Genomic DNA, 12,459 nt, shown 5'->3' on the forward strand with positions numbered 1-12,459 from the left:
CGTGAGGAGTGTGCCTCTTAGCTCAAGTAGATACAAGAGACTAAATGGGCAGCTTTTGTCCAGAAGTGAGATGGGAAGGCAGAGAGGGTTAGGAGCTGGTTGAATGAACGGGGGGAATCAGGGGTGGAAAGGAGGAGTGTGCTGTCACAGTTTGGGGAGAGCAATTAGTGTCACATAACAATGTATGTATAAATTTTTGTATGGGAAAAAAATTAAAGAAAGATTACAGCCTTAGAAACCCTATGGGGAAGTTCTACTCTGTCACATGGGGTCACTATGAGCTGGAATCAACTTGACAGCAATGGGTTTTGGTTTGGTTATCAGAGTAACCAATGTTTTAAACTTTGCTTTGTAGCTGGTCACTGCTGGTCTACAAGAAACCCCCTGTCGTATATTTATTTTGCATCTGGCCAAATCATTAACTTGTTCTTATAACTTTTAATTACTTTTAAGTTGATTATCTTGGACATTCTAGGTAATGGATAAGCTGAGTGCTGATTACCCAGGTGTGTTCGGCTTGTGAAAATTCATCAAGCTGTAAACGTATGCTAGTACACTACTTCTCTGTAGGTTCGTTGTTGTTGTTGGGTACCGTCAAGTCGATTCCGACTCCTAACGACCCCATACGACAGCGTAGAAATGACCCGTAGGGTTTCCTAGGCTGTGGCTAAGTGTTTATTGAAATTAAAAACATGCTTTTTAAAAATTTGACATTAAAAAAATAATAATAATTGCAAATCCGTATCAACCTGGTTTCCATGATCCCTGAGATTTTTTCAGCTGTCCATAGTAAATACATGGAAACCAAATTACAGTGCAGTGGGTTTCTCTTCATATGTGGCCTTTCTGGCCCGGGCTTTGCAGCTCTGCCAAGATGATTTGCTAGGCCACAGCCCTTGCAAAGGGATTGGGCAGTTTGCTATGCAAATAAGCTGCATAAAATCCTTACAGGGATTGGAGAGCTTACTATGCAAATAAGATGGCTGTGGCCTACTGAGGGGTTGGTCAGTTGGTGGTCTTGGTGGGAGGAGTAGGCTTATAAAAGGGCTAATCCCACAGAGGTTGAAAGGGACCTCACTACTATCAAGAAGAGTTGGGGTCCCCGCACTGAGAAGTTCCTAGATCCAGGAAACAGGGAGCTGTAACACTGGAGAGCTATAACATGTGAGATGGTGTGGCAGTAGCCAAGCGGCAGTGGTGCTAGACGGTAGGAACCAGGAGACCAGCATTAGACGGCTGCAGCGAGCTTCCCGGCCCACAGAGTGAGGAGGCTGCTGTTGGCTCGCAGACCCGTGGAGCGAGACAGCTGAGCGCCTTTGGGCAGGAGGCTTGCCGGCGGAGTGAGGTTCCTCTGAGCATTTAACAGTGGAACCAAGAGCTGTAACACTCACTGTAACACGTGCCCGAGGGGAGCCAAGCTACGGAGGACAGGCGAGAGCGAGGCTTGCCTGTGAGCATGGCTGAGAAGGAGTTGAGAGCTGTCCTGGTTGGCAGCTGTCGTGATTGAAGAACTGTATCCTGTCTTCTGAGTTGTATCCCACTACTTCCAAGTTAATCCTGATCACGTTACTTCCCTAATAGACCCCATAACTGTGTATATGGTCTGTGAGTTCTGTGTGGCCATTGCAACAAATTATCGAACCCAGCAGAAAAGTAGAGAGTGCCGTGGGAAGGCCAGCTGGTGTCAGAATTGGTAAAAAGGTTGGAGAGTGTAGGTTTGTCTGATATCCACCTCACAGGAGTCAGCTTTGGGCTGATGGTGGTGATTCTCCCCTCTTCCCCGGAAGTTAGAGGACCTCTACTGGTGCTCTTTGTTACACAAATTAATATTTCTGAAAGTTGTGACAGTTCAGGAGGATCTATCCACTAATGCATGCATAAAAATGCCCATATCTTCATCAATCACTCATTAATATTCTCAAAATTCTCGTAATTTTAATTCCCTTAATTTTGAGTTGAGAGCATAAAAATGAACCTTCTGTTACAACACAATGACAATAAAGGGTAGCATGTGAAGGAAAGTACCGACCATTTTCTGAAAGGACAGTCCGTTTTGAAGAGAGGGAAACAGCCTCTTCAAGCAAGGGGGACACAGTTTCCTGTAACAAGGAAGAGCTCTGCCTGGTCTGACAAACGAGCTCTGTGGAGAAGGCTTGGGATTCAGGGACTCGAAGTCGTCCAAAATCACCCAGAGATCCCAATTCCAAATGTTGGAGTCTTGCTCTTTTCTGATCAATAATAATAATAACAGTGATGATAATGGCCACTATTCCCTGAGTGCTTTCTGTGTACAATGCCCTGTGCATGTCGCGTGTGCTCATCATTTAACCCCCATAACCATCTTTTGGTTTTGCAGCGGCCGTTGAGTTGACTCCGACTCATGGCGAGCCCATGTGTGCAGAGTAGAGCTGCTCCATAGGGTTTTCATGGCTGTGACCTTACGGAAGCAGATCTCAAGGCCTCTCTTCCAAAGCACCTCTGGGTGGGTTCAAACCGCAGACTCAACTGTCTTCTGGGGCAGGTGCTATTATTTCTCCAATTTAACATAATGACGAAACTGAGAAAAAGACAGTCTGAGCCTCTTGTCCAGTGTCACTCCGCGAAAGTGAAGGAGCCAGGATTTGAACCCAGGCAGTGTTACTTTAGAGCCATAACTTTCACGTCTGCGATCTAGTGAGGCCTTAGAGTCAAATAACATTGTCATGCAGTAACTCATAGGACCGCGCTCAGAGTCTGAGTTTTGGCTGTTTCTGCACAGAGAGCTCCTGAGATGATCCGTGCTCTCAGTCAAAAGCTTGAGGATGTGGTGTATCCTTCTCCAGTTTATCCACTGCCATCAGAAGCAGGCCCCCTACCCTGCGTCATTCTTCATAATACCCCATGGAAGCAGTATACAGTTCCCTGAGCTACGTGTTGTATGGACATTAGGTTCCAGGGACCCCAGGCCACCAAAAGGCACTAGGTTCCCATATGAGAGCGTGATTTCCCTTGTATCCTGGACCATCCGGACCAGATATTTCTGTTGTTGTCTGAAACCCATTTTCTGCTAATGCCCTACACAAAGGGTCAGCAAATTTTTTCTGTAAAAGGCCAGAGAGGAAATATTTTAGGCTTTGCAGGCCATATAATCTCTGCTGCATCTACTCAACTTGGCCCTTGTGGTACGAAAGCAGCTATAAACCAAAACCCACTGCCATCAAGTCAATTCCAACTCCTGGCAACCCCATGCATCACCACAGACAATACATAACAAAGGGACGTGACTGTGTTTCAATAAAACTTTCTTTAGCAAAGCAGATATGGAGCAGAATTGGGACTGATCTCTAACCTAAACTATGATCCCTTGAAAAAGAGAACTGTATCTTTGTTATTTCAGCCTCCCGTAAAAACTGTCCCAATTTTGCCAAAGAGGAAATGAAGACGCAGAAAACATTGTCTTAGTCACTAGTGCTGCTGTACAGAAATACCACAAGTGGGTGGTTTGAACAAACAAATTTATTTTCTCACAGTTCGGGAGGCTAGAAGTCTGAATTCAGGGTGCCGGCTCTAGGGGAGGGCTTTCTCTCTCTGACGGCTCTGGAGGAAGGTCCTTGTCTCTTTTCAGCTTCTGTTTCTTGGTTCCTTGGAGATCTTATGGGGCATGGCATCTATCTTCCCCATCTGTTTTTTGCTGTTTGCTCAATCTGCTCTTTTATATCTAAAACACATCCTACACCAATTATTTATGTCTTTTCCTGAGAAAGGCGATCCAACCGAATGCGGAAATTATCGAACAACATCATTAATATCACATGCAAGTAAAATTTTGCTGAAGAGCATTCAAAAGTGGCTGAAGCAGTATATCCACAGGGAACTGCCAGAAATTCTAGCTGGATTCGGAAGAGGATGTGGAACCACGGATATCATTGCTGATGTCAGATGGATCCTGGCTGAAACCAGAGAATCCCAGAAAGAAGTTTACCTGTGTTTTGTTGACTATGCAAAGGCATTCAACTGTGTGGATCATAGCAAATTATGGATAACACTGTGAAGAATGGGAATTCCAGAATGCTTAATTGTGCTCATGAGGTACCTGTACATAGATCGAGAGGCAGTCATTCAAACAGAACAAGGGGAAAGGTGTGCATCAGGATTGTATCCTTTCACCATACCTATTCAATCTGTATGCTGAGCAAATCTGAGAAGCCGGACTATATGAAGAAGAATAGGGCATCAAGATTGGAGGAAGACTTTAACAACCTGTCTCATACAGATGACACAATCCTGCTTGCTGAAAGTGAAGAGAACTTGAAGCACTTACTGATGAAGATCAAAGACCACAGCCTTCAGTAAGGATTATACCTCAACATAAAGAAAACAAAAATCCTCATAAGTGGGCCAATAAGCAACATCACGATAAGCGGAGAAAATATTGAAGTTGCCAAAGATTTTATTTTACTTGGCTCCACAATCAACACCCATGGAAGCAGCAGTCAGGAAATCAAAAGATGCATTGCATTGGGCAAATCTGCCGCAAAAGACCTCTTCAAAGTGTTGAAAAGCAAAGATGTCACTTTAAAGACTAAAGTGCACCTGACCCAAGCCATGGTGTTTTCAATCGCCTCATATGCACGCAAAAGCTGGACGATGAATAAAGAAGACCGAAGAAGAATTGACGCCTTTAAATTGTAGTGTTGGCCAAGAATATTGTATATACCACGGACTGCCAAAAGAACAAACAAATCTGACTTGAAAGAAGTACAACCAGAATGCTCCTTAGAAGCAAAAATGGTGAGACTACATCTCACATACTCTGGGCATGTTGTCAGGAGCGATCAGTCCCTGGAGAAGGACATCATGCTTGACAAAGTGAAGGGTCAGTGAAAAAGAGGAAGACCCTCAATGAGATGGATTGACACAGTGGCTGCAACAATGGGCTCAAGCATAACAACAATTGTGAGGATGGCACAGGACCGGGCACTGTTTTCTTCTGTTGTACATGGGGTCGCTAAGAGTTAGAAGTGACTCAATGGCACCTAACAACAACGGCGTAATACTGCCTCATTAACATGACAAAAAACCTATATTCTCAAACGGGATTATAAACACAGGTATAGCAAGATTTAAGGAGCCCTGGGGGCGCAGTGGTTAAGCACTTAGCTGCTAACGAAATGTTGCCAGTTCAAACCTACCAGCTACTCCATGGGAGAAAGATGTGGCAGTCTGCTTCCATAGAGATTACAGGCTTGGAGACCCTATGGGGCAGTCCTACTCTGTCCTACAGGGTCACTACGAGTCGGAATTGATTCTGTGGCAATGGGTTTGGGTTTTGGGTATAACACGATTTACACACGTATTTTTTGGGGGACACAGTTCAATCTGTAACAGTCACAGACATTGATTTTTGGGAAAGGTGAGCATAGAACCACAACCGGCTGTTTTGATCTATTTTTATTTGTGAAGTAGTATTTTCAGTTCACGTGGATACTCCTGGTGTATTCATTTTCTGTTAGATTCGAGCTAGTTGGGAAAATCAAAGCAAACCAAAGCAAAAGCATCTCGGCTTCACAAACACTCCCAACCAACACTCACAAACACCCCTCGGTTACAAGTAACCCCCGTTTTGCAGGTTATATTTGACACAATGTGAAACTGTGAGGCTGTACTGGGGGTGGGGGTGGTGACAGCTCTAAAACGCCTTTCAGGGGCCCCCAGAGCTCAGAGCTGGCCAGATGTTTGAGCTGATCCCGTCTTTGCACATTCTAGCTTCCTATGTCTGGTTTCGTTTCCAAACCCAGGACCTCAGCCCACGTTATACAGCTGCTGAGGTATGAACTTTTTGGCTTATTCCCGTGGGACCTTCCTTCGTAGACGGGCTTTGGTTTGGGCTGGGGGTGCTGAAGTCTTTCACAGACTGTGACACAGTGACGGAACTAGTAGCTTGAAAGCCTATTTCTAAGGTCAAGCCCCGTACCCTTTCCTCCACACCGCCCTTGGACGCGTGATCCCACGTGTGATGTACAAAGCATTTTGTGAGGCTCAGTTTCCGCGTCTGTGAAGTGGGGGTCAACAACGGTAATGCCCTCATAGTGCTATTGCAGCATTCAACCACTGACTCGGCAGGTAAGCTGCTTAACTCGGGGCCTGGCAAGTTCTCTGTCATCATCACTGTCAAATACCAAACCCAGAACCTGTCCCCGCGCAGGATAAACGTCAGGGAAAGTAAGTGCACGGATGTGCCGGACTTGAAGTCCTTAGAAGGCGTTTTGGGGGGGGGGGTCACCCTCTCTGGCTTGTCTCCCTGTGCACGGTAGACGACGGCTAACACCAACAACCTCCACCTCCACCAGAACTTGCGGAGAATATCTATTTCCACGCACGAGGAACACGCAGCCCCAGCGAGGCCCGCGGTGGGCGGGACCGGATGCAGCTCCGCCCAGGCCCCGCCCCTCGCTTCCGGCTCGGATCCGGCAGCGCCAGGCGCCTCTCGAGGCGGAGCCCCGCCCGGCCAGCCCTCCCGTGACGTCACTTCCGGGGCGGCCCGGGCGGGCCCGCGCTGGGGCCGCCACCCCAAGCAGCTTTGGGTCATGAAGGTGCTTCCCTACTACCGGCCACGTCCCTGCGCCGGGCCGCGGTGCCTCCCCACTGTCTGAGGGCCGTCGGGCCGCCGCTGGCCTGCCGCGCCTGGGTAAGCTGCTGTCCGGGGAGCTGTTGCCAGCGCTCCCGGTCCCGGCTTGGGGCCGAGGGAGGGAAGTGGAGGACAAGAGGACGGTTGAATGGGGGCGCGGGAGGCAAGAGAAGGGTGAATGAGGGCGTCAGGGGCAGGAGGAGGGGGCAAGAGGAAAGACGACTGGGGACACAGTTTGAGACGATGAGGAATGGTGGTGAGGAAGAGGACAGGAGGAACGGAGTCAACTGGGGCGAAAACCGGGGGAGTCTGGACGGGGTCCAAGAGGAGGAAGGAGGGCTGAAGGGGTCCCAAACCGGAGGAGAGGCTGTGCCAGTTTTGGAACACTCCCTATGGGCAGGGAGCCAAAAGGTCTCCCCACGCGTGGGCAAGGCCAGACTGCCCCCCAGGAAGCCAACACTCCTCCCCAAAGAGCTGGTCCTGTGGTTGGCCAGGCCTCCCCCGAGACCCTGTCCACCCTGTCCACCTGTCTATCTACCTGCCTACCTCTCCCACTTGAGGTTGGATGGCTACTTAACGTGTGTACCTGTTAGGCTGGTAGGAGGAAGCAGGTCTACAAGGTTTGCCACAAGACATAAATGTAGTGCTTCGAAATCTGCCTTTAACCATGTAGAGCTGTCGCCCCCTCCCTGGAGAAAGCAGCTCTAAAATTCTAATGAAACCAACAAGGAAAGTATTTAAAGTACACATTTTCCATTTATACACTGGGCCTGCCTAATGGATGAAGGAATGTCAGATCTACCCAAGTTGCCAGCAAAAGCTAGATCCTTCACCAGCATTTAGCTGTGACACCAGAACTTGAAGAAATCTGAAAAGTCGCTACCATGATTTAAGCAGGAAATGTTGTTAAGAAGATACCCAGTGCTCCAGGCTCCCAGCTTGCCTCAGAGACACCCCCTCTGGGCCACAGGGCAATGTCTGTACACACAAAACCACAAGCCTCGTTCCTTGGGATCCCGCTACTAAAGTTCAGCCGGGTGACGTGTCAGGATCAGCTATCTGTGGTTTGCCCTGTCTCGGCCTCCGTAATCCCTTCTCCTCCGTATGTATAGCGTCCCCAGCTTGGACTGAGGACAGGAGCAATGTTATGGAAAATATCAACAGCATGATGGAAGTTGGAGTAAACCTTGCAGTCCATTAGCAAGCCTGGATTCCTTGTGCTGGATCTTTGGAACCATCTATGCCAGGAAAAGAATTAAGCAATTCAGAGTCTGATTTCATGTCACTTGGATACCAAAAAAATACCAAACCCGTTGCCGTCGAGTCTATTCCAACTCACGGCGGCCCATGTGTGTCAGAGCAGAACTGCTTTATAGGGTTTTATTGGCTGCCCTAGTGGTGCAGTAGTTAAAGCACTCAGCTGCTAACCAGAAGGTCGGCGGTTCGGCCCTACCAGCTGCTCCACAGGAGGAGGATGTGGCAGTCTGCTTCCGTAAAGATTTACAGCCTTAAAAACACTATGAGGCAGTTCTCCTCTGGCCCGTAGGGTTGCCATGAGTCGGAATCTGCTCAGTGGCAGTGGGTTTGGATTGTTTGGAAGCTTTACGGAAGCAAATTGCCAGGCCTTTCTTCTGTGACACCACTGAGTGGGCTTCAGCTGCCAACCTTTAGGTTAACAGTTGAACACCAACTGTTTGTACCCTGCATATAGCGGGTAGGTTCAGAAAAGAATTAAAAACCAAGCCAAGGGTGAGAACACAAGAAATTGGAGACATTTGGGAGGTGCTGGGAGGCATCTCAAGGTCACAGACCAGAAAATGATTGGGAAGCTGACTAGTCCAGGACCACAGCCTGGGGCCCTTTCTTGTGGAGTATCTGTTGCTGGCCCTAGGGGGACCTCCCTTACAGATCCCGTTGAGAGCCGATACCCTAAAAGAAGGGGACTCCCATCTTTCCATGTGCTCTGATCTCTTACTTGATATGAACTTCATTCTTTCTTGCTTACTCCCTTCCTGCCCCGGGCCCTCTTTCCCATCCACCGATTACGGCCCCAGGCCTGGCTCCATCTGTGCCAATAATAATGAGAGTAACCGCTGATGGCTGGGCAGGTCCCTCCTCTGAGGCTCACTGCGGCCTTGGAGGGAAATGACTCTTTTAAATCTTGTGAGTGGGTTTGTCCTTGGCCAGTCACCTGATAAAGATGAGTGCAGGTCCCCACACATGAGTCTAGACACTTCGAGTGTGCTGTTGGAAAGTGGAGGCAGGACCGTGCCAGAGAGCCTGTTCTTACCTCCCTGTTCCTGTGAAGTGGCCCTGTCCACGGGTTGGGGGAGACAGCAGTGACGGTGCCCAGCAGGGGTTTCCTGAGAGGCTCTGTGTGCTCCTTCACCTTTGTGCATGTAACTGAGTGTGTGATCGTTTGCACACATGCATGTGAATGCACACGTGTGTGCCTGTGACTATGCTTGCATGGGGCATAGCTGTGTGTGACTGTGTGTGCATGAATGTGTGTGTGGCTGTGTGTACTCGTGTATGGCTGTATGCACACGTGTGTGGCTGTGTGTGTGTGCATGTGTGCTAGGGAGCAGGCCCACGCTGGTCGGCAGGCACAACCACCTGCTCGTCAGCCCAGCGGAGGAGGCGAGGAGCTGCGGCTGTAATCTCCAACGCACGTTAAATACTCACCGAGGAGAGAGAGTCATGCCGGTTGGGATCGGGCGTTACAGCTGTGCTCTTGGCTGCCTCTGAAGTTGCGGTTCATTCCTAGGAAACTGCCCCTCCTGATACGTAAATCATGCAGTTTCTCTAAATTATTAACATGTTACTCTGTGCGTTTCTGCCGGGTAGCTCACAGCCCTGGAAGAAACCCTGACACTGTTTGCTTTCATTCGAGCCTTTCAGAAATGTTTTCCAAAAGTCACATAGGCTTGTAACAGCCACGAAAAGATATAAAGTAGGAAACAAAAGCCATCAGTAAATCCACTCCCCGGGGAGAACCATCCTGAGCATTCTGGTGCAAGTCTTTCCAGACCCTTTAACACGTGTTTAAACAAAAATAGGATCTTGGCCCAGCACCGTTCTGTCGGTCTGTCGTACTGTGCTGGCTTGTGTGTGGCTGTGGTGCTGGAAGCTCTGCCACTGGTATTTCAAATACCAGCAGCGTCACTCGTAGTGGACAGGGTTCAGCAGAGCTTTATACTAAGACAGACTAGGGAGAAAGACCTGGCAATCTACTTCCGAAATTAGCCCATGAAAACTCTATGGATCGCAACAGAATGCTGTCTGACACAGTGTGGGACAATGAGCGCCTTGGATTGGAAGGCACTCAAGATACACAGTGGCTGCACCAGTGGACTCAAGCATTCCAGCAGTTGTGAAGATGGTCCAGGACTGGGCTGTGTTTCATTCCATAGCATATGACATTACCATGAGTCGGAGTGGACTCGAAGACAGCTCTTGATCTTGGATCGTGGTGTACATACTGCTGCGTAGCCTGGTTTTGTCACTTAATGATGCACGGTGCACATCTGCCCGCGGCGATAAATAAAAACGTGTACCTTTTTTAATAGCTGCCATAATACTTCATGTATGGATGGGACCATACTTTACATAACCGTTCCCCTTGTTGGTCATTATATATAACGCTGTGATGAACATCTTTGTGTATCTCCATCTTTGGTGATCTGGCCTGTTGGTTTCTTGGGGGAAACGCCAGCAGTAGAAATCGTTAGGTCAGAAGTGAGTTTTGCAGCTCACTGTTGTTTTGCTGGTGTAAGGATCTGCTGGCTGCTGCTGTCTCGGTGCCGCTCTCCCACGGGGTTTTTTCTGCATGCTTTTCCTAAAGAGTGTCGTTTACTCTTTTTCCAAATCCTAGGCATGTCTGATACGGGAGCGGAGCATCCGCCTGTGCCCCACATGCACCACAGAGCATGCCATGGCCAGGAAGCGCCCCCTGGAGCCGCTTTCACCTCCCATAAAGCCAGACCTCACATGGTGCCAATCTTGCAGCGCTTCAAGGAGGAAGATGGCCCACGCTGGGAACACGCCCTGAGCTGCTGCCTCTGGTGGGTGTCTGAGGTCCTGCAGGCGAGGCTCTCAGCCTGGCGATGGGACAGGGAGCCCAAGAGGGCTCTGCGGGGGCTTTGCAGGGTCCACGGGAGAGTGGAGGAGAAAGGAAAACAGCAAAGCCCAGAGGGCTGAGCTTCCTAGTCACTGACAGGGACCCTTTCCCATCAGGGGGCCTGCCTTCTGGGGTAGACCAGGATAGTGGTGCATGGGTGGGGACAGGTGGAAGGGGACGGGCACATGCGGTCCTCTGTGGCCCTCTTCTGCTCCGTGACGCAAATGCCGGTCACCACAAGAGGCTGTGTCTTGGCCTTGTCTCCTAATACGTGATAGCTACGGGAGCCCCTGCGTGTCCCTGCCCACCTTCTCCCTGGCTGCACGGTGGGTGGCGGAAGAGGCCTTGGGAGGAGACTGGCCTAGGCTGTCCCCGGACCCGGGGAATGGGATGGTCCACATCGTTCCAGGGTGAGGAGCTGGACAGGAAGGAGGAGATCCCCTCAGTACAGCGTGTCCAGCGGTTGAATGGCCATCTCCCTCCCTGACTTAGCTGGAGCAACAACTCAGGTTCTCTGAAGCCGCAGAGCAGGGGTTGGCAAACTATAGCTTGAGGGCCATCTCCAGCCTGCTGCCTGTTGTTGTAAACAGTTTTGTTGGCACACAGCCACATCTGTTCGTTTGCATAGAGTCCGTGGCTGCTTTCACCACGAAGGCAGAGTAGCTGAGATAAGACCGTGTGGTCCGTAAAGCCTGAAATCGTTCCTTTCTGGCCCTTTGCCCACCCCGCTGTAGAGATGTGTAGTGAAGGGGCAGCGTGAGGGCCTATGGCCTGGTTGCATCCAGGGAGCCAAGACCCTCCTTGCCCATGAGGAGCCCCCATCACATCATCCCACCTTGAAACTCACCCCCCCCCCAAAAAAAAGTACCAGTTTCCAACACGTTTATTCTGACTCATGGCGACCCCATGTGTGTCAGAGTAGAACCGTACTTCATAAGATTTTCAGTGGCTAATTTTTCCGAAAGTAGATCTCCAGGCTTTTCTTCCAAGATGCCTTTGGGTGGACTAGAACTGCCAGCCTTTTGGTTAGCAGTCAAGTGCTTAACCGTTTGCACTACTCAGGGACCCCGGAACTCACCCAGCAGACCCCAAATCCAGGACTCCGGCGCAGGCAGCGTCTCAGGCCAGTGGCAGTAGCAGGCCAGAGCCAGTTAGATACAGTTATGTGCCCAGAGCCCAGCTGCACGCCTTCGAACAGTGGGGCCTGTGAGCTCTGTGTGCCTGCAACCCTCCAGCTTCGATCCTTCCCCGGCATGATACTGGTTTGTTTCTTCTGCCAGCCTACCCCCACTTTTTTTTTCTGTCAGAACAAAGGATGCATTTAGCTCTCTAGAGAACAAATGCAAATCTGTGGTCTGCAGGGCTGCCTCGCTTTTCTAAGCCTGTGAGACACGGCCTTCACGGACAGTTTTGGAGGCAAAGCACTGTTTGAAGCCAGAGTTATAGTTAGTGGCCCTTGAAAAGGAGCTAGGGGCGTTGGAATGTCCAGCCTTCCGGAAGGGTTTGTGCTGGGAGGGAGGATTCCAGTTGTGGGGACACTTTATAGCAGTCCCTGTGATCACAGGAGGAGGAAGCCACCTGGGCATCAGCCCCCACCCCAGGCATCACCCACCACCCTGGGCATAGGCCCCCACCCCGGGCATCACCCCTACCCCGGGCATCAGCCCCCCACCCTGGGCATCACCCACCACCCCGGGCATCGGCCCCCACCCTGGGCATCACCCCTACCCCG

This window comes from Trichechus manatus, unplaced genomic scaffold (genome assembly GCF_000243295.1).
Source record: "Trichechus manatus latirostris isolate Lorelei unplaced genomic scaffold, TriManLat1.0 scaffold00113, whole genome shotgun sequence".
NCBI classification, from domain to species: domain Eukaryota; kingdom Metazoa; phylum Chordata; class Mammalia; order Sirenia; family Trichechidae; genus Trichechus; species Trichechus manatus.